We start from the raw sequence: 23,595 nt of genomic DNA, 5'->3' as shown, positions 1-23,595 counted from the left end.
CACCAAGATTTGGTGGGCATGCTAGAAGGGAGGAATAGGCTGCAATGGGACCTAGACAAGTTACAGGGGTGGGCAGATGAGGACAGGATGGGATTCAACACTGACAAGTGCAAGGTGCTGCACCTGGGGAGGAAGAACCAGCGGCATACCTACAGGCTGGGGAACTCCCTTCTTGGCAGTGCAGAGGCAGAAAAGGATCTTGGAGTCATTATTTATGCTAAAATGAACATGGGCCGGCAGTGTGGGGATGCAGTCAGGAAAGTCAACCATACTTTTTCATGCATCCACAGATCCATCTCAAGCAGGTCCAGGGAGGTAATCCTCCCCCTCTATGTGACACCGGTCAGGCCACAGCTGGAGTACTGCGTCCAGTTCTGGGTGCCACATTTCAAGAGGGATGTGGACAACATGGAGAGGGTCCAGAGAAGGGCCACTCGCATGATCAGGGGGCAGCAGGGCAGGCCCTACGAGGAGAGGCTACGGGACCTGAACCTGTTCAGCCTCCACAAGAGAAGGCTGAGGAGGGATCTAGTGGCCTGTTACAAACTAGTTAGAGGGGACCAGCAGGCACTGGGGGAGTCCCTGTTCCCCTGAGCTCTACCAGGAGTGACAAGAAATAACAGTCACACGCTGGTAGAGTGTAGATTCAGGCCAGACATCAGGCGGCGCTACTTCACTGTCAGGGCAGCTAGGATCTGAAACCAACTTCCAAGAGAAGTGGTGCTGGCTCCTACCCTGGGGGTCTTTAAGAGGAAGCTAGATGAACACCTTGCTGGGGTTGTTTGACCCCAGTACTTTTTCCTGCCATGGCAGGGTGTTAGACTTGATGATCTGCTCAGGTCCCTTCCGACCCTACCAACTATGAAACTATGGAACTTCTTCATGGTAAAGGTGGCCAAAATTTGGAATGGGCTTCCAAGGGCGGTGGTGCTCTCCCCTACCTTGGGGGTCTTTAAGAGAAGGCTGGATAGGCATCTGGCTGGGGTCATCTGACCCCAGCACTCTTTCCTGCTTAGCCAGGGGGGTCACACTCAATGATCTGTTGAGGTCCCTTCTGACCCTAGCATCTATGAATCTATGAATGTTCCAGTCTAACTTGATCCCAGAACTCTGACCTATGCGAAACATTACTTCCCTACCCTCAACCATAGACCCATGCAAGACTGCAAGGAAAAATAAATTATAGCTACAAGGTACAGGTTTATAGACCTGCTACACTAATCTTACCAATTTCCTATCATGCAGTCTTATTCAAAATATATTTCAACTTAGCCAGCCAAGAGCCCGACTATAAAACTTTTTTAAAAAATGAATTAAGAAATTCTTTGTGGAAATGAAGAAAAAGAAAAATACCAGAGCCTTTGCTCTGCAATGCAAATACCACTCCTTTTAAAGTGATATTTTGCCATATCATTCTACAAAACAATAAATACATTTTTTCACACCAGGAGTTGAGGTATATTATTTATTGTAGTCATGAATTCTTTTCTCAATATCCTGGATACGAGCTCATGCCATATAACAACCAACAATAGCTATTGTTTTTGGAGCTTAAAGGAAGTTTCTGTGTTCAGGAAACAGGGTACCAGATATAAACTAATACACAAAAGGTGTTTCATATTGTTTCAGGTACATCAGGCTGCCTTCATTTAGCCTATTAGTAAAACTTTTCCCAGAGTCAGGAGAATAAAAATATATACTTATCAGAAGTAATTGCCCATTGTATGAATGGCAACATAGCACTTGCATTGCAAGCTATATATAGTGAATGCAGAAAGTCAAGCAAAAATTAAGTCTGAAGAAACCGGAACAACATGTTTGACTTGGAAAGTGTACGTTCCAGCCATTTGTTAAAGCTCTATCATTATTAATTTGGTTTTCCAATAAATTAAATGAAGGACTAAGCCATCATTCCTATGGTCCACTTGATTGAAAAAAAAGACCAAGAACCTTGACACTTTACTGCATGACCAGATGTTATACTGGGTCCGTCTAACACTACTGATGAATAATAGGCAATAGCTGAGGGAAAGGTTTTGCTGGAGAAATTAGCCACACTAGTTTCAGACTTTAATTCCTTCTTCTACATTTGTACAGTTTAGACTTACACCATGCTGAACACAGAGGAGTGAACATCTAAAATTTTCACATACAAAACATTCACATTTTGAATGTACTTAGTGCATTAACCCTTGCCCTTACCATGAGGATCTGTAATATGCTCACCCCAATAAACAGACCATATCTGCCCATTACTTGCTACATTACTATCTTCTTGGTAAGAAGATAGTGTCCTGCTACCCACCTTCCTCTGCAGGAGTGGCCAAATGACCTTCATTTCCCACCTCTGTCCATCTGTTCAAGAAGCCTTTAGAAATGGGTTCCTAGATGCTCTGTAAGTCATAAAGCAGATCAGAAAATGTGGGAAAGACTAGATCAAATGAAGTGCTCTGACCCCTTTCCAAGACAGCAGGCATATCTACATGTGACGCTATGTCACTGTAGCAACGCACTACATCAGATTTTATAAACTACAGAAGGTAAGGGAAAATTTCTACAGTTACAGGGGCAGATGGAAGCCCCACAAACACTTTCTGACTTGAACAAACTTTAAATGTTTATTACCATGCCTATAATAATACAACATCCATGAAACGCTGATTTTGATATGATTCTCTCTCATTTTAAGATCCAACCTAGTGTATGGCTCAACAACTTCTCCTGAAGTGCCTCATCTATTGCAGCACAGCCCAAAGAAAAGGAATGTACTAACAACTCTCATATCAACTCTGCTCCCATACTCACGAGATGTTGCTAGTCATACTTTTTCTTTTGCCAGTGGTTCCAGCCTCAGTCACCAAGTGGTGATGCTATTCCCACCAGCATTTTTAAGCTTTTTCTATGTGGCCTTTCATGGCTTGAAATTCCATCTGAAAGTATCCACAGTGCCACTTCAAAGTCACTTCTGCGACACCTGTAGAACTAGTTGTCAGCTGGCTCTGCAATTGATGAGACAAAACTACTATTACTAATCTGCCTATGTTTCTCCCCCAAAAACACGCCTATACAGCTGTTACATTCTCCTCTCCCCATCCACTCCTGCTTCACCCATCTGTTATCAGAGGTAAGTTAAGATAAATGGAACCAGGACTATATTTTAAAGGATGTCTGTGTAGCATCTAATACAATGGGTTCATAGTTCTAATTAGGCCCTCTAGGTGCTACTACAGTGCAAACAATCTACCTAGTAAAACAGACAGTAGAGGAATGTTCCAGGGTGCTAAGTAGAGCAAAAAACCATTGATGCATGCACATCTGATTGACACTTCTGTTCCCATTCAGGTGGGACTTCAGCCAGATTTCTCTTTTCTATTATCACGATGACCCACTGTACCTCACCTCAACAATCCCAGCTTAACTGCTGTTCCATTTAAAATGTGATACACTTGGAATGGGGCCTGTTTGCAGATGAAGATTAATGATAGCCGTGATTTGAACCTTGAAATGAGACACAAAATAAAGATGTGATAAAAGCATTAACAATGCCAGGGTTCATTATATTAAGGAGTGGGCAGACCAGTGCAGAATGAATGCAAACTGAGTTGAACCTTTTCCCACAGCTCTCATACTTTCTGGAGTCTTGAAGGAGGGATAAATAAGTGGTATCTTTTTAAAAATTATTCTCATGGTCATTTTTATATTTTTATCATCCATGCTCCTGGCAGAACTATGAGCATGAGAAAAGTGCCAAAATACCATTAAAAAAAAACAAAAACAAAACTTTCCCAGGAGAGTTACAGACTAATTTTACAGATTTCAGAGGATTGAATTACTGGGACAAGGTTCAAATAAACATCTAAATTTGGGAGTGTCTATCTGATTCCAGCATACAAAAGTAAACTCCCAGACATAATAGGATAAAAATGTGGCAATGATACTGTGATTTCTATGTCTCATTCTAGGCAAATTCTGGCTCTTAAGAGTTCTTAAGAAACCTTTTTATTCGCCAAGGAAACTGCCCCATTACTGCTGCTGCCACTGCAGGTCATAAAACCAAAAGATGCTCTTTAAAAGAGAAATTAGTAAATCAGGCAGAAATATAAGTTATCCAGATGGAGATTATTTGTATGGTTATGGAAGAAACGTCAAGAACTGAAGGTTTGGTTTTGGCTTAAATAAATATACTTTACGCTAAAATTGAACTAATCTATAAATGAGTCAGAGAAAGGTTCCTAAAGGATGCACAGAATTGTCTCAGAGCTGAGAATGTAACCAAGACTGCCAGAGTCTATCCAGAACATTAGCCCTCAAAAGATTCACCAAATCTCCTCTGTTTGGATTTCCATTAAATCAGTTCTGAACCTTGAATTACATTAAGTTATTCAAGTACTGAGTGAAAATGACAAAGACATTTTTCATTTTGGGTCAACCTAAAAGAATTAACTGGATCCAAAATTAAAGGTTTAATTTTAGCAGGAACATATTCTGGGTTTGGGCTAAACCTTTTAGGTACTTTTAAAAAAATGTAAATGTTGGCAATTTTTAAAACAATAATTATTGTGAAATGGGATACAGAAACACTGGGTTTTTCTATGTTTTTTTCAGCTGAAACTATTTACCAATTCTGTCAGAGCATGTGAAGAGCCGTGCTCCCTTCACAAGCTGGATTTTGCCGAGTAACCTATTCTCCAAAAAGAGAGAGTGCAGTTCTATGCTGGAGGACTCCATGGCAAGCAATAGTGCAGAAGGCATTCAGGGACAGGGCTGCAGGCCAAGGGACTATCTTATCTTAAGACTGACTGCCACAGCTGTCAAAACGATGTCAAAATTATCTAGTTCCCACAACATGTTAGTATTGGGAGGACAAAAGGTGGTTTCCCAGGGCTGCTTTTCAAGCCTACTCTCTCGCCCAGAGTGGCTAGCTACCACTATTAAAAATCCCTTGGCTCTCTCAGCTGCTCCCATGCTCTGTCAGAAGTCCCTTGTGAGCATCAGGGCCTTAGTCTGAGATTCTTTATCAACCACCTCATCCTTGCAGGATATTCAGGGCTCAGAAAAGTTAAAGCACAAAAATGTGCCAAGTCTACCACTCTTCCAGCCACATAGTTGGTCTAATACAAAATATCCCAGAAAATCAAAGAATTATACAAAAGGGCCATAAATCTGGTCTATTCCAGGCTGACTTTTAAATCTAAGATGGTATTTAAAAAAAATGCATATTTCCACCACAAGTTGGCTCTTTTGATCAACTGTACCCCAATCCAAGTATATGCTTTGCATTTCCAGGAAATCTGGCCTTACCTTATGAGCTGGCTATCCAATGGTAAAACCAGGTAAAACCAAGGAATTCTAACTGAATTTAACATTTGCCTTTTTTGTTTATTCAACCTAAGTATAATGAAAAAATAGTTAAAAGCAACTATAAACCTTGTAGAGCCCGGAGTCATGGGGAACTATTACCCCCCTGACAGGCTCCAACGTCCTGATCCAGCAGTGCTACCAGGGCAGATCCAGAGAGGGCGCAGTGATGCAGCCCCACTTCCTTTTCATACTAGACCACATTTTAGGAGCAGCAGCTGGGGACATTAATTTCCAAAGCCTGTAAGGCTAGGGACAGACATTACACATAAACTGGTTTAAGTGATCAGAAACTGGTTTAAACCTGTAACAGAACAGAAGTTCAGTGCACATAAACCACTTTCAAAATCACTGAAACTGGTTTAAGATAAACCTAGTTGAACATAGTCTCAGACTTAACTGATTTAGGTCAAATTAGTTTATAGAACTTCTGTCTCAGACCCCTTCCTGGTTCAAGTTCAATCACAGTCCCCCGGCATCCCAGCTTTTCAGCCCGGGGCTGGGATGGGCTGTCTGCTCCAAAAAGCAGGGCTCACCCTGCCCTTCTGCTCCCTAGCTGGAGCAGTGAGGGCTAGCTGACAAGGGAGTGGGGGGAGCAAGCGCAGCTGTGGTTGCAGCCCAGTCTACAGGGGGCAAAGGGGACTGCCCCTCCCCCAGCAAACCCTGGCTGGGGACTGGGGCCAGGGAGGGGGTTTTAACACCCCTTCCCCCACTCAAATTTAGTTCTGGCTCCAAGTGTGGACTACAAATCCCAGAGGTAGCCAGAAGCAGGAAGAGGAAGCGATAAGCAACCTTGCAGAGGTCTGCTGCTGTAGTTCTGGACTGCAAATCTCAGAGACTTCAGGGGCAGCAGGAAAAGGAAGTGAACACACAGCCAAAGAGCTGTGCTCTAGCACCCCCTGGCTTTTGGCCTGAACCACTGTAGGCATGTGGCTGCATTTCCTAAATCAAAGGTAAATGTCTATTCACATCCATTTCAATTTAACCTATGCACCTTAGGCTAACCTGCAAGGACTGAATCGATTTGGCCTCGGGCTTTTTGACTGTCTGTACCTAGCCCTCTTCTCTAGCCTAAATAAGCCCAGTTCCCTCAGTCTTTCCTTATAATTCATGTGCCCCAGCCTTCTCACCATTTTTGTTGTCCTCCACTGGACTCTCTCCAATTTGTTGACATCCTTTCTTCAGATGCACCTCACCAGTGCTGAATAGAGGGGAATAATCACTATCCTTGACCTACTGGCAACAAACCTACTAATGCAGCCCAGTATGCTGTTAGCCTTCTTGGCAACAAGGGTACACTGCTGGCTCATATTCTGCTTACTGTCCACTGTAACCCCCCAATCCTTTTCTGCAAAGCTGCTGCCCAGCAGCTTTGTCCCCAGTCAGTCCCCAGCCCATACACAGCACAGGATTTCTTTGCCCTAAGTGCAGGACTTTGCACATGTCCTTGTTGAACCTCATAAGATTCCTTCTGGCCCAGTTTTCCAATTTGTCTAGGTCACTCTGAGTCTTAGCCCTACCCTCCAGTGTAACTACTGCTCCTCCCACTTCACATGCTCTAATGGAATTGGTAAATAGTTTCAGCTGAAAAAAACCCATAGAAAAACCCTTTCCTCTCATACATGTCCTGAACTATCACAGTAACAACAACAATCCAACCCTACTAACTTTGACCCAACATGCATAAGGATTTCTGTGCAATTTTATACAATGGTACTACTCTCAGAAATAAATATATTCACACAGATAAATGTTTACAGAATGAGGATCTACAGTTGAAACAATTATTATCTTTGAAATAAAATTTCCACAAGTTCAAATGTTAAAATAAATAAAACTAAGAAGATCCTTAAAATATGTTGTTATTTGTCAAAATGGGGGTGGGAGTGGGAATAGGTCCAGTCTTCCTCAATCTACAAGCAATTTGGCTCCTTTATCCTTTGCAATCCTAAGTTATCATTATAGTCTCCATATTATGCACTCATGTCATTGAGAGAGAGGAAAAACAAAAGATCTTTAAGAGCCTAAAGCGTAAAAACCATATTTTGGTATAATATTTGTTGAGCAACTAAAACACTGCAATGGAAGAAAGTTTCATGAATATGTGACTTTATTTTCACCTTGCTTTCACAAGCCTCCTCATCACCATGTATGTGTGCATATGCACACATACACACTAAGAACTCAGTGGCAGCAGAAAGCAACTGCACTGTACAAGGGGTATTGCTAAAAAGCACACAGAAGTGAACACTGTAAATGAACCAGAGTTTGGGGCTTAGGAAGTAGTTTTAAAACATTTTCCATTCAATTATTAATATTTTCTTAAAATAGTTTTAATACATATTCCCCTTGTTTCAAAGCTCACAGAGCTCTAACACTGAGGTTATCTTGTTTGGCACAAGAACAACTCATGTCTACATTAAAGCTGGAAGCTTAGAAGTGACATAAACAGGCCTTTTTCTATAAAGATAAAAGGCTAAGCTTTAAAGAATTTTATATTTATAGATAAACGTTTCCATAGTAATCATTACAGTGAAACTTGCTGGTGTCAGCAATCCTTTGCATACAAAAATGACTTATATTCAAATGAGCTGGAATCAGAGAATCAGATTTCAGCCCCTACCTGGAAGAATAACTTACATGGAAACTGTGCACAAAAATCTGTGTGGGGGTGCTTATGATTAGTCTTTTTGTCTTCTCCTCCCTCTCCCTACACAGCCGTACCCATCAAGAGGCACCTTGTAAGGAATAATTTTGCAGTAACAGGAAAACAGATTCAATGACCTAAAAGGCAGTTTCCATCTCTAATGTCCAAAATTCCATGGACAGATATTGACCTACTGAAAAATAAATTGCAGAAAACAGATGGGTGTACTACAGTGACTATGATGCAAGTGTTTTCCCCTCATCTCTATCTTTTATGTCTTTAAAGTACAGAAACAAATTCTAGTCCTGGTTCAGTAAGTGACTTACCTTTGGATATCAAGGATTAAATTTAAATCCTGGGGTCTTCAATAGAGCCAGGCTTTCACCTCTAAAATTCACCAGGTGCCTAACTGTAAGAGCAGTCCCACTGACCTCAGCACTTCATATACTGGAAATCTGGTCAGAAATATATTCTTATATATGTTGCTGTCACCATGTATATATATTTTTATATAATAAAGGGCTTAGTTTGCCTGTCCATAACGTTTTTGGAGCACTCTGATTGGTTACTGAAACAACCACAGTGAGGAGCACTGCCATGACAGCGGGGATGGAGGGGATAAATATCCAGTGCTAGCCTCACCCCTGAGCTCTGTCCCTGCCATCATGGCAGTGCTCCACCGGCTCCAAGGAGTAGGGCCATGGGGTGAGGGGTCAAGGTCAGCAGTACTGGAGGTGGTGGCAGCGCAGGGTGCTGGCAAATGGGGGTAGAGGGGACAGTGGGGCAAGCTTCCCCACCCCCACTCGTGGAATGTGGCACTGGTGCAGGGTGGTGGCGGGCGGTCCCCTGGAGGGACATTTCTGATGGACAAGTCCTATTGCCTAATCTATGATTCATTGTCCCATGTGTCATAACATCTTCCTCCCTTTTGTCTAATTTCCTGCCAGTACTCTCTCTCTCTCTCTCTCTCTCTATATATATATATATATATTCCTGCAAGATGAACTTCAAAATGCTTTTGTTTGAATGGTCCCATAGTGCTTTGATATTAGTTAGTTTTGGTTTTAATACCAAAATCTTCCATGAAGTTTTTCATCTGTAGATCTTAAAGTATTGGCAGGAAATTAGACAAAAGGGAGGAAGATGCTATGACCTCCTCTTACACATGGGACAATGAATCATAAATTAGGCAATAGGACTTGCTCAATCCATAGTAGTATCAGGCATGGAATCCAAGACTCCTGAGACTTAGGCTTGCATCCCACTCACAATGTAATGCTGACTTTGTACTTCCCACAGTCCTAAATAACAGAGAAAAACCTGAACAATTAAGAATACTATCTATCATTGGAGCGTTATGTTGAGAGTGCGAACACGCGAACACACACACACACACACACACACACACATATATGTGTATATAAAATGTGGTGGATTTTTTATTAGCATTGAGTAGGGAGTATTAATCATATCTTGCACACATGTATATGAAAACATGCGCATGTGTGTGTGAATACATATGCACGTGCGTACAAAATGTGAATACTCCCTACTCAGTGCTAAGAAAAACCCCCCACCTTTTTTAGGCATGGCAAGTTTGAGCCATTTTCAATTAATATACAAATGTTTCCATTGTAATCAGCACACTAATACCTGTCACTGTCAGCACCTCTCTTCAAAGAGAGCTCTCATTTTGTTTCTCTTGGCGCACAAGACGCTGACACGCACAAGAGATTACTTTCATAAGGTGCTCTGTGTGCACATTCAATAGCCATTTACCCAGGTTTTATGATATCTTTGGAGACACATATCCAGTTGTTTGGCTGCTGAAAACCTACCGAAGTCTGGGACTTTGCTGGCAGAAAAGTAACCTCCAATAAATAAAGAAACTATTTTGGCCGGGGAGATGTTTGTGTTAACACCTAAAGATGGGAGGGAACTGGGCAAGCAAGGGTGGCTCTGCTTCAAAGAGGTTGCCCCTGGCAGGCATAGGTGCTCTGAAGTGACTGCATACTGTGTGTGGTTGGCAAGCACTCCTGGAACAATGGATGCATTGGCTGCAATCAGCTCAATGGAGCTCAGCAGCAGCATTTGTAGCTGGCTGTTGTTCTCAGGTGTTGCCATGGAACATTACAGTTTATGTTTAAAAGAGAGTAAATAGGAAAACTAAAAGAAATTCTAGGGCACGTGATGGTTCACTGTATGGCACTTTTTAATAGAAGGCTGTTAGATGCAACGGTGGCCCCCCCTGTCTCATCACTCCAGTAAAGTTATTTTAATTGAATTACGTGTTTTAGAAGCCCCCAAGATACCACATTACACCAATTCCTGCACTCACAAAAATAGCTCTTTCAAAAGGTATAACATTCCAATCATTTTTGGTCCACAGGCTCTTTGAGATACAGGACTAGATTTCTGTCTTAGTAAGTGGCATCCTAATGGGAATATAATGAGCTGCCGCCACCTCCACCCCTGCAAAAAACCCCAAGACAGCCATATACAGTGTTGGATTGGGAGATGCTCAGTAGTGAGTTTCCCTCTCCAATAGCTAAAGATCCAAACAAGAAAAACAAGAGCAGGGGTCTAACATAGACCCAAGTTCCCAGAATTTGTAAATTAAGGGTCTGAATCAAGAGCTAAGGAAATTAAAAGGGACTCAATGAATCAGGCCCTGTGACTGAACAGCCTCACTGCTAACAACTTTTGCATTTCTATTCTACCTTCCTTCCAAGGATAGAATGCTTTACACTTTACAGACATTCATTAAGGTTCACAGAAGCTAAAGGAAGTGGGAAAACATCGTACATTCATCCTTGTGAAACCTGAGAAAGGGCAAATTGTTTATTATCTCAGTTACTCAGGAAGGCCATAACAGATCAAGGATAAAAAAATTCCCAGATTGCTTTACTTCCATTTCAAAAGGGCCTGCTATAAAGTCATGTATGCAAACCCATAAGAGATGCTAAAACAATTCTGTAAGAAACCAGCTCTTTGATAATTCATGTTTCTAGACACTATCTAAGTTTCAATGGGAATAGGGTCAACATACCCTGATTGTGTGGGTACATGTACATGTGCACACATGCATATAGAGTCACCATCTTTTTTAATATATAAAGCTTAAGCTGAAACACTTTGTATGTTTAAGGGTATTTAAAAAAATAGCTAAACTTCAAACTTGGTGCCCTCCTGATTTTATAATTCTCCTAAAATGGAAAATAAAAAAAATTTGAAGCAAATAGGTTGAATAGTTTTCTTAGAATGAATATTTAAAATGAGTCTGTTTGCAGATGTTGTAATAAGGGTTTTGATAAGTGTTAATGCCATTCTTATTCCATAATGATTTAGGACTGTTGGCACTGTTACAGCAGGAATGAAACATGCTTGCTTTAACAGTGTTATAGAATAGGGTAATGCATAATTAGTCACAGAATAAAGAATACCTGCTTTAGTGCTCTGAAACACCGTCTTGAATTATCTCAACAAGCCAAGACCCATGCTGATTTATAGTCTTCTCAAACAGCCCCACACAGTGGCAGACGTGCTGTTAGCTTTCCATTCACTTGTCGGGAAAAAAGGTAACATTTCTTTATATTTCTTCTGTTTCTGGATTTTTCTGGCTCCTTTTTCTTACCATGAATGGTCTGCCTCCTCACAACTCCTTCTCTGTAATTAACCTGGAACTGTTCAAGTATAGCCCAAATTTATGGAAGCTTAAGGCAGAGAAATCAAACATACATTTTAAGTTGTTAAGGGCTAGACTTTTGACTTCAATGCTGATTGTCTGGCTTATAAACAGTTGACAATCTAGTCCATGTTTCCAAGGCATGATTAGTTCAGTAACAGCATGCATATCTAGTATTTTACCGTGTTTACCTGAATCCAACAAGTTGGGATTTAAGATGACTGCCCCCACCCAGCAATTTCAGTCTATACGTGCAGTGGTTTTAGGTCCCACTCCAGCCAGGGGCACAGAGCACATGGTAACTCCATCCACCAGCCCAGGGCAGACAGAGGCTGTGGCTCTGCCTCTGGCCTTGGGTCTGAACCACAAAGGTAGAACTATAGTACTTCATCTGCTGCTGCATGGCATCTCCTACGCTCCCACCTCACACCACCCTTTCCACACTGTGCTCTCTCTTCCCTGCAGTCCCCCAGGGTTGAACACCATGTTGTCTAACCCATTCTCCCCCCACTACCATGCGGTTAATTGACCACCCTGCACTTCCCCCACTGCACAAGCTACTCTAGCACCAGCCTAGACCAGGTGGTTGCGCTGGCTCCAGCTCTGGAGCCAAGACCAAAGCCACAGGCACCACTTGCTCCAGGCTGGTACTCCAAGACAAGAGGTTCCTCCCTCCACCCCCACTGCTGACTGGGAAAAAACCTTTGTCTTGGATTCAAGTAAATAAAGGGTGCATCTATATGTTCATTAATGCGCAGTAGGAACTGTGCAGTTAGTTTAGTACTTGCTTAATGAAGTACTAACTAAATGCATGATAACTACAGGTACTTCACAGTAGCACCAGTGCATGGGGTTTTTTGTGATGCTTACTGTGCAGTATAATAACACTGCACAGTAGCTTCTTAACACGTTTTTTAAACCAGCACACTAGTGCACAGTGTTATTAGCCTACAGCGCAGTAAGCATCTCATGTAGATGTGCCCATGGTATATTAATGCTTTCTTTAAAAATTAGCTTTAATATATCATTATTTACATCATTTTAGGAAGGAAATCATGAAGTCAATTACAAAAACTGTATTGATTTCAATAGAAAACAGAATGTTGTACTAGCTGTATATAGCAAGATAATGTCCACCATTTTTCATTTATATTCTCATTTTATCATTCAGCAAGTTCATATGTTTTATTTCTTAGCCTGACTTGCATATATTACAGATATATAAAGATACATTTTCACACATATATATGTATACCTCATACCATATATCCTTCTATGTCTATATATATTCACTTACTTTTGTTTATATATAAAAAAGTCCACATTGTATATTTCTGTCTGCATGGAAGTTTTCAAAACTTCTTAAGATCATTTGATACAAGTATTATGGACTTTTATTTTCCAGTGTGAAAACTTTGGTCTATGGCAGAACCAACAGGAAACATTACTTCAACTGGCTAATGAAGAAAATGACAGAAAAAAAAAAAAGGCAAAAGGACAAAGTAGAGTCAGAGGAAAGTATTTCTTTTTGACTAATCAATCCTGGTCTACACACGGTTGTTTTGGTTTCCTTTTTTTTTTTTTAAATCAGTATAACTGTTTCAGTTAGGAATTCGTTTTAATTCAGATACAATTAAGCTAATACAACCCTTAGAATGGATCCAGTTTAAGTATAAAAGTTATCTTATATTGGTAGACAAGGCTCTTTGGGTCAATCTGATATCTTTTATTAGACTAACTTAAATAGTTGGAAAAAATTTTCTTAGCAAGCTTTTGGGTTTAAAAACCCTTCTTCAGGCTGAGGAAGCATCTGCAGTGTGTGCTCTTCCTGGATGGAATGAATAGTAAAGAGGCCAGAGTCTCATATGCATGCCAGAAAGGGAGTCAGTGAAGATGTAAATTGAGGGGAGAAGGGCTATGCATGTAGCAGGTAAATAGTGGAGAGGTACCTGGGAAGTTAGATGCCAGGCAGGTTATAATGTGTCATAAATCCAACGTCTGTATTTAGTCCATGATTTTTTGTATCCAGGAGGTTGATGAAGTGAAGTTCATAGACTTATTTGTGAAAAGTGTTTTGTAAGTTCCCTTTGAGGATAAGAACTGAGGCTTTTCTTATGAAAAATGTGCCTCCACAGGTAATTGGGTATTCTTGTCTTTAATAGATTTCCAGTGTATATTCATTTTGGTGCTCAGTTGTTGTTTGGTCTCTCCTACACATTTTCTATCAGGGCATTTGGTGCATTGGATGAGATATATTACATTTCTAGAGGTGCAGCTGTAAGATCTTATATTGGTATAGCTTGTTCCTTTTCTTATACAGAATAGGCTAGGTCAGACATAAGTACCTGTATACCTGCCTGCATGCTGGCAGGGTGACGTGGATGCTTCTATACTTCTCAGTCCTTTGGCATCTTTTCTCCTCATTTTAATCTGAATCAGCTGTAGTGGAAGTGCTAGTTTGCCAGCATCTCCTAGGCAGGACTGTGCAACTAGCCCTTGTTGAAGTATTAAACAGGCTCCATGCCTACAGATGAAGCCAGTCATTTGTAATAAAGCCTTTCATTCCAGAACAGCCTGCCATCGGTCTGCAGCAGGAGCTCTACAATGACTGATGTGCCAAGTCTTGGTTTACTAAGAAGGCTGTTTGATAAAAGGATGGTCCTAAATAATTAGTGGGCATGTTCAATTGATTCTGACTTCAGCACCTAGATGCCATTATTTTTTCTCATTTATTTAAAATCGCATGCTAACTCAGTTGCCTAGCCAATATGAACGTAACTAGACTAAGTGATCCACAATTCCACTCCCTCCTCAAATTCTTGAAGGGGATGAGGGGGAGGTGGGAATTTTCCACCTGTCCAATAAGCTACAGAGGCCATGGTCTGGCAAACCCAAACCTTAACAGGGAATGCACTACCAGAATTTCCAATTTCTAACAGTATCCACCTTTTGAACCTGAAGACAATCCTAGTTCCTGATTTTCAATTCTAGTTCTGACCTTAACCATGACAAAAAATGCAATGCCTCATTTAGCTCAAGTTCCCAAATTACTTACTGTAGCTTTTTCTTAAGTATCAGGTATTATCTAGTGAAAAGCCCCTTTTATTTGTTACAGTACATTAAGGTAGTGCATAGAGGCCTCAGTCCAAATTAGTTTATTGTGGTGTTATAGTACCCAGCACAAAGAAGAATGCAGGGCTTGCCCCAAACAGTTAACAATCTAATGCCCCCAATCCAGAAATTGACAGTTTACAGGAAATTCTTGTGGGCACACTATCAACTGCAATAATAGGGCACATCCACATGAGGTCACACATGCAGTTTGTAGTGCCTCAGAGCAGTTTGAGGTACTGCAAACCACACACGGCATACCTGCACCCATGCGCTGTGCTGCTAATTAGCAGCATGGTAGATTTTTTTTACATCAGAAGATCTGATGGTGTGACACACATGGCAGCAGCATGCACTACCAGACACTGGAGCCTGGCTGGGCAGAGCCATGCTTTGACTGCCAGCCAGGCTCCAAGTAGCCAGCTTGGTGCCACTGCTACCTCAGGAGGCCCCCAGCACTTCAGATAAGGATGCTCAGCACCTGTGCTGGCCCCAGCCTCCTCTACCCCACCAGGATGCCTTTGCCACGCTCCAGAGTGTGCATAGAGGGTCATGTCCAGGGACAGATAGCAGCGGCACAAATATTTCCAGGTCCAAAAAAGAAGACCATCCCCCAACCCTGCTACCCAAGCAGCTCCCACGTTGAGTGTGCGCCTACACACTCTCTCTCTCTCTCTCTTTCTCTGTCTTTACCTGACTTGCCCGCATGGGAAGCATGTAACTGCCAACAGCCAGTGACCTTGCCCACTGCTCCTAGCTCTAAGCAGCCAGCCAGAGAGCAGAAAACCCGGACATTTGCTCTTATTTTAAAAGCCTGCCCAGATGCAGCACAGGAGACCAAAAAAGAGGATGTGTCCGGGAAAACCCAGACATATGGTAACCCTACACTACAAAGGCAATATTTAAATGAATCTGGCTTTATATATTTTTTCATCTATCCACCATTTCACTGGAATCACTTTGAAAAATGTCAAAGTAGGTCAAGAGGACATACGATTCAAAAAATAATTTTTCAGGTACATATTTTTCAACAACAATTTCTGGTGAGAAGATGATAAATAAGGGCAACTGATTGTTTTTGGTTTGGTGACCAAATGAAAGAAGAAAAAGAAAAAGAATGTAGGTTCATGCAAAATATTTCACGTAGCTCAAAACAGGATGTTTTGTTTTACTCTGCAGGATTATTTGATTTAAAAAATTAATTTGTGTAAATTTCAAAGCACATTTTTAAAATCAAGAGCAGAAATGCTTTGTTTAAAAAACTGTCAAACCAAATATTTCACTTTTCTTTGCATTATTTTTTATTGTTTTTCCCTATTAAAAACAATTTGACAAATTTGTCACAGGTTTGCAAAATGGTTTTCGCTGTTCTGTATGTACATGTTTCAGTAACAAAAAAATATATAAGAAAAAGAAATGACCATTTCTACATGGTAAGATTCAGTGCACACTCCTGGGTGTGTTCATGAGAAAGACAGATACTGGAATTGTGGCAATAAATTAGGATTATTTCTAGAGCTGCTAGGCTTACCTCCACTGGTCTGTGAGACCATTTTACTGTAGAACCAGTCATCTCTGAGATTCACTGCCACAAACACCAGCTATGGATGAAGAAACCAAGAGAAATATATAGGTATGTGCATGTATGAAATGAATTCAAATTTGTGATTTCACTCTAGCAGCATCAGTGTGTAAAAAATAAAAAAGTTGTGAATGACAAGTCTGTGGGTGTGAAAAATATTCTAGGGGTAACGCCTGTTACTTTCTTCTCCCCTACCCTCCTGTAAATGGAAGTTTAACAAAAATCAGGGGGAGGGGGGCAGGAGGAGAAATATATTCAGCCATGCACCATGCCCTCAGCTTTGCTGTCTTGACATCAGTGAAGCCACATAGATTTTTCTGAGGTGAAGGTGCAGACTCTAGTTTAGGGGTGGCCAACTTGTGAACGGGTCCACAAAGGGCATGGGCAGCCTCTGTGTGGCATGGAGCAGATTGAGGAGGGGGCAGGCAGCACAGTGGCATATAGGGCAAGGAGCACCATCTTATTCAGGGGGCAGAAAGTAAAGCAGCAGATCAAGTAAAGGGAAGGGATTGGAGTGACACTCAAGCAAGGTGTGGGACTAACTTGTGGCATGGCTGCCGTAAAGATTGGTCTTTACTGCTCTAGTTTACATTACATGGCTTATACATAGTAATCCTGCTCTTCAAAATTTACAGAAAACCATGTATTAACACCACCTAGTATTATCTTGAGTTTTTTCAATGAATTTTTGACTACCAGCAATTTTCAGGCTGGGGGGGGTGTTTGTTTTGTTTTGTTTTGTTTTTTGGTAAGTTTGTGCAACATGATTATACCTGTAACTCGTTCTAAAAACATCCAATTTTGATCTGAGTCAAAGACAAGCCAGTAGTTTTTGTTTTTACAAGCTCTGATGATAACAAAAAAGCACATTCACTGAAATCAACCAGTTCAGTTTGCTCTTATTTGCTGATCTAGATTAAGCTTTTAAAGATAACATACCAATGCAAGTAACTTTTTAAAAGTGAATCCTTGGAACATACTGAAATCTTACCAGTGAAAAGAATAAAAAACTTTCACCTGTAACTCCCCACTTGGTTACGTACTTTTCCTGAAAAGCTGCCACCTTTTTCTGTCTTAATTGGATGCCATATGAGAGAGGATGAATGAACTATGCTCTATGCACTGCAGTAGGGTGCTGCTCACTTTTATGGTTTATCTGGTAGGCAGACCCAACACAATCAATTCCTAGGGATAAGTTATAATACACAGCACACAGTTAAATTTAACCAGCTCATCGGCAATGAATTTGTGATTGTGTCCAGAGTTCTTTTATTTATTTTTAAATCATAACTTTCTCAAAGGAAATTCTGTACAGTAGACTTTAAGGCCATGTCTATACTGCCACCCTGCTGAGCCTGGGCCTGCTGCCGAAAAATTATCCCCACCCACTTACTCCTGCTCCACGTGCAGCATAGACATGGCCTAAATATATAAATCCCTGCCAACATAAAATACAAAAGTATGATAAAAAATAAGATACATAAGTTACAGACCCACATAAACCTTATATGTGAAACTAGAAGGAAGGCACTTTGTATATACAGATATGCCATGCCATGCCATACAATAGATGGCTTGTATTTTAAAGCACTAAACTGAGAATTTAAAGACTGAATTGATTTCCCAGCTTTACCTCAGAAATCCTGGGTGACTTTTGACAAGTCACTTAATGTCTCAGTCCCCCATCTGTAAAAGGGCCATATCTCATTCTTTTGTCTTGCCAATTTGCCTTGTGAGCTCTTTTGGGCAAAGACAGTCTTTCAGTCTAAGTTGGTACAATGCCTAACAATGCCTCTCAGCTGGGGTCTCTCCATATTGCAAATTAGTCATTTATAGGGCTTTTTATTTCAGTGCCTCTTACAAATATTACAATGAGGACAGTGTTTTGGGCAAGTACTGCAGTTTTAAGGAATAAAGCCTCTAGTTTTAGTTGTCTTTATATTAATAGTACAGTGTTCTACAACTTTGGCCCAAAGGGACTTCAGGTTACAGTGTGCTGCTTTAGGTTTAGGGTTATTGCAATAGCATACGCCATTATTTTAAGAAGGACTTCTATTAAATGCAGATTTCATACAGAACCCACTGATACTTTTCTTCAGACTGGCTAATGTAGAGTCACAGCCACTAGCTGCAAAATATTCCTACCTCATAGTGACTCTGGAACAAATGATCCAATCCAGGAATCCAGTCAATACAATATTTCCTTGCATAATAATGCATAGATGAAAGGATGTGGCCAACTTCAAATAGCCATGGTCCATTTACTCTGCATCTCAGTTAAGTGACATTATTTTAATATGTCCTCTAAGCCAGCCAAATTATTAAATGTGACACTGCACATTATCCACAACCAATGCTGTCATCCTCCTTTAGGATATGCCCCAGCCCCAAAAAGTTAGAGTCAGAGACCCTTGCTGCCTGTTAACTACCAAGAAGAGATTACAAACCAGACTTACCTTCTAAACTCTGTGTCACGATTATTTACCACACAGAGCTCTGCTTTTAAATATGTGTTTTAATTTCCTATAATCCCAGCTCCTAGCATGATTATGTGGAATTCCATTTATTCTATTTGTTCTATTTTAAAAGGGATGAAGTCATCTGTGCTGGAAACTATGACCTGATTGAAAGCACTGAAATGCTGCAATGTCTCAGACACAGCTCTGGCACATGAAGAAGTATAAATTAAACTCTTCTGCAGACATTTGATCTCTTGCTATGAAAAGGGATATTGTGCTTCCTCTGTTTAACAGTATTCTACGTCCACTGTGAAAAGGAGCCTGTTTGCACTTTTTTTTTTTAAGTGCAGCATTTTTCCACTGTAAATAGCACAGCAATTAAGCTGCAGTATGCATACATGCAGACGGTATTTTACAGACCATGAATCAAAAGATGCTAATGTTGAATACAACAGATTCAGCAAGTGACACAATTTAAATATTACTGGTAAAACCTATGTTTGGAGTTCCATGCCTGCCAACATTGTAGGGATTCTCATTTTTTCGTCACAAGTGATAGATCACTGGAAAGCAGTTAGCTACGTAACACATTATAGCTTGCAAAAATCCATAAAAATTCTAAGGTTCTTTCTTTTATGAAGGAATGATTTAAAATATTTTTTCTTTATGCAAGGTCATCTCATCTCCCTTTCAAACATTAATGCAGTTCAATTGAGTGTTGCCTTATTTCTGAATTTTAAGTACACATATATAAGCATGTGTTAATTCAACATTAAATGTAAATTTATGCAGTATACAGTGATTCTCTAAAGCCTGTTCTTAGATTATATTCTCATTTCCAACTTAACAACAAGAGTTACCTGCATTCAACTCTCCTCAAGTTAGCTTGACTCAACTGTAAGCAGCCACACCCAAATCCTTCTCAAACTGCACAGACTGGGGTTAGCTGACAAGCTATGCTAATTCAAACTATAACCAATATCCCTAGCAGGCCAGCACTCTCATGTTAAATGTGTCACCTCATTTTGATTGAGAGATATACTGGGTGACTGAAGTAAGGGGCAACATTCAAATGATGTCTCTAGTGAGGACAAAAAATTTCGGTAGAAAATATTCTCAGTTTACAAGTGAAGGAAAATATTGGTTACGATTTACCAACATGTTCAATGTTCACTTACCTAGAGTCCTATTGAAGGTGATAATAAAACTCACTGACTACAACAGGATTAGGATAAGGTGAATGGGTGGGTGCTTTTTTTCTCCACCTATTTTTTCCTAGCTTCTAGACCTATAAAAAAAATCAGCCAAAAAAAAGCCAAGCTAGATTGTCTCCATATTCCATATGGCTATTAGCAATAAGAGTGCAACTTTGCTGTCCTCTCCTTATTCCATGTGTGAGCCTGGCCTTGCAGAGGTGTGCCTGACTGAACCTGAGTAAGTATGTTTGTTGCTGGATTGGCTTCTTGTGGGATAAGATTGAGTGTCGGGAGTATCTGAAGTCCTGGACTAAAGAGTCTGGGATGGAGGATGCTTGCCTGTAGTAGCTGCAGATTCCCAAAACTTCCAGGCTTGGGCCTGCACAAAATATGCCTGCCACTGGATTTGGAAGCATCTAGAGGCCCAGGGTGAGAGGTCTGGGATGGAGGATACTTGCCAGTTGTGCCATACATGTTGTTTAGAATGGTTGAGTTTTGCCTGTTTAATCGGTATGGCTTTTGGAACGACTAAGTTCTGTTCAGTCAATATGGCTTGGAACTGATTTGGCTAATCTGATCTGCAGCATGAAATATATTATAATATAAAAAACAAAAACAAAACAACCCCCCCCCTCACTGAGCCTGACTAAGCAAGTCTTTTAATGCTTCACAAGAAGATGTTCAGCTCCCAGCTGTGCTCTGCTAGTTTCTGCAGGGCAAACCAGAACAAGTAAGGATAGCTTAGACCTGAAGCAACCAGCACTAGCACAAGAAGGGGGTGGTGGGAAATCAGTAAGAGAACAGAAATGCTATCCTATACTAGGCACATACCTGCCATTATGGAGCCTCTTTGCCCTGGCCACTTTGGAGAGTAGAAGCACCAAATCTTTCTTCATGTTTGGTCAAAGAAAAAGTTCACACTTAAGACCCAGGCAGGCAAGGGAAACCACAATGCAGGGGGCAAACAGTCTTAACTTAGAGTCTCCGAGAAGAAGTATAGTCCTCTGCTAAACAAGTTCTTATTCTTTAGAGTTTTGCTTGGGAATCTCCTGGTTTCTTTACAGCCCTACAGAAAATCAAAAGAGGGAAAATAAAACTTCCTAGTACATCCTTAAGCTCGTCAGCTACTTCCCCTTCCTGTTAATGTTGCTCCCCTGTAAAGCCCAGGTGTGGGCTCTCTCCTTCCTCTGGCTGTCTGAGTAGCTTCAAGGGAAAACAGCACCTCTGCTTGTTTAACCCTTAAAAGGGATAAAAAAAAACCCCTCCTTGCTTCAGTCTGATGTTAGCCCTGGGGCTGCTATAAACATTTTCTATTGAAACTTTTTTATGTTAGAAAACTGGGTTTTTCTGAAAGTATCCCTTATTTTTTTAAATCCGTATTTCCCAGAAAAAACAAACATTTCCAACCCTAAACTGGGGTGTTGGTTGAAGAGGGGTACTAGTGCCCAGAAGCTTGCAAAGAATAATTTTGCCAATTATTTAGTTGGTCTAATAAAAGATATCACATTTACCCAAAGAACTTTGTCTGCCAACCCTAAACTGAGTACTTTTGAGTGTTCAACAATTCCTTTTTCCAGACAGGCACCGGTAAGTACACTCTGTCTTGTCCAGCTGCCTCCAAATTGGGCATCAGAAAAGAAAATCCCACATATCTTCTTTTCCCAGGGCCGAGTTGGAACGGGGCTGCTCAGCTACTGCTAAGTGTTGTGATCTTAGACCACGGTTTTCAAAGGGTCCTAAGGGCACTTGGGTAGCAAGCTGCCGGCCAAGCTGGGTTTGCCAGCATCCCTGTGGTGGCGGGGCCTGGCAGAGAGGGGCCTTTCTTTAGTTCACAGGCAGATCCCAAACCCAGAGATGTGTCAAGGAGGCTGTTCTGAGCTGGTCTGTTTGGCTTGCTCTCAAACACACAGTCTCTAGCAGGGCCCAGAGTATGCCCAGGGGACAAGCCCGTCCCCTGGCAAATTTTCTGGTTTGAAGCAGATCAGCAGGCACAAGTAGGCAGAGGTGCTTGAGCCCCTCAGTGCCAGGCCTCCCGCTGCAGTGGAAAAGATGTGCTTTCAGAAATCCTAGCATAAAGGTGGAAGGCTTGAAGATAAATGCCACCTCATGAAGCAGGCATTGCCATTGGTTGTCACACTTACCCATCCTAAGGTTGGGAGAAGGAAGACCGGAGACTAGCATGCAGTAGTCTCCTCAGAGGAGTTCAGAGGCCCGTTTAACAGCTAAACTGATTCTTGCTCAGACAGATGACTGCTCTTCTCTCTTTCTTGAGACAAAACTGCCTAAGGTTTACTGGGGAGGCCTAGTCTAGTTAAATTAGTTAAAATTAGCTAATTAGTTAAAGCCAGGGCTGCAACACTCCCACTCTGTTTGAGCTTTTGGAAACATTTTTACTTATCTAGGGGGGTTATTTTGGGTCAGGTTAGTTGAGATGTTACAGTGAACACTGCTGTTAAAGCCTTCCATACTGTCTGAGTTTGGTTTTCTGTGGTAAAGACACGCACAGCCATTAAAGCTTAATTTTTGCTTACCTGCAGCTCCCCTTAGTCTTTTTTTCTGAAGTACCTTCCCTAAATTTTACCCTTACTGATGGCACATGGGTTTTACAACCAATCCCATCTCATTTAGGTAGTTCCATGTAGCGGCTACTTTCTCTAGCCTTATCTACTCCATAGATGACTAACAACTAGACCCAGTAGAGGACGTGCATGCCAGGTGTCACTGGCCTTGTGATTCAATCCCGAGGCCCAGTGTTTGTTCCATATAAATACACTCATCTACAAGTTTGTAGTGTCAGAAGGGTGCTCCTAAAGCATCTCATACAGAGGAGGGAGCTACATTTGAGCAGTCAACAGAAAATGCTCAGCACAAGAATGTGTCTGAAATCCTACCCTCTCCACAGCTTAAGCACCAGAGCGAGACATAAAAGTAGTCATCTCCCTGATCTTGGGAACCAGAGCCCAGAAACATTTCCTGAAGATATGAAGCTGCATCCCAATCTTTCAAAGGACTCTTTCCTTTAAAAAAGGGCAAGTGGATGAAGTAGTAGTGGGTGCTGCCCACCTAGCACTTCAGGCAGGTCTCTATCAGGCACTGCAGAATTTTTCTACTACCCTCAAGCTCTCAGATGAATCAGAGTTGTTTGTTACCTCCCACATTTTCTTACGATATAGAGCAGTAGGAAAGGAAAGTACCAATTTGCCAAGTTCAGGGTTTCACATAATGCTAGAGGCAAATGGGTTTTCCTTCTTGTTTTCATTACTGCCCAGCAAAAGTCAACCAACAATTGGAGTGCTTGCGGTCTTTGCTTCTGGAATAAGTTCTTGCCTTCCCTTTTGACTGATGAGGCCTGAGTTGTGACAGCCTAACTCAGGTATAATGAATAACCACTTCAATAGCCATTTAACATATGTGTATGCTGAAGGAGCACACAAGACTCAGTCATACTGCACACTCCATAGTTTCTAATGATAGAGGAAAAAAATGACCTTTTTTTGACAATTCATTAAAAAAAGAGGTTTATCTTAGGTAATGTTGTGGGGATATTTGCCTGAAGC

The 23,595-nt window shown here is 41.2% G+C and overlaps 1 long non-coding RNA gene across 1 annotated transcript; it reads right to left on the bottom strand.

Annotated features, from left to right (window-relative positions):
• Window positions 1-11,587: 11,587 nt before the first annotated feature.
• Window positions 11,588-20,967, bottom strand: LOC149866423 (uncharacterized). The gene is made up of 3 exons (XR_016442054.1): window positions 20,870-20,967; window positions 16,333-16,402; window positions 11,588-11,688 (listed from the first exon to the last, which is right to left on the bottom strand). It is a non-coding gene; the product is annotated as an uncharacterized LOC149866423 (long non-coding RNA).
• Between the last annotated feature and the right edge of the window lie 2,628 nt (window positions 20,968-23,595).

Source organism: Crocodylus siamensis, chromosome 4, assembly GCF_052110815.1.
Source record: "Crocodylus siamensis isolate JL-2025a chromosome 4, ASM5211081v1, whole genome shotgun sequence".
NCBI classification, from domain to species: domain Eukaryota; kingdom Metazoa; phylum Chordata; order Crocodylia; family Crocodylidae; genus Crocodylus; species Crocodylus siamensis.
Note: the sequence above shows the minus strand (reverse complement) of the source record. Positions and strands in the feature narration are given on the sequence as shown.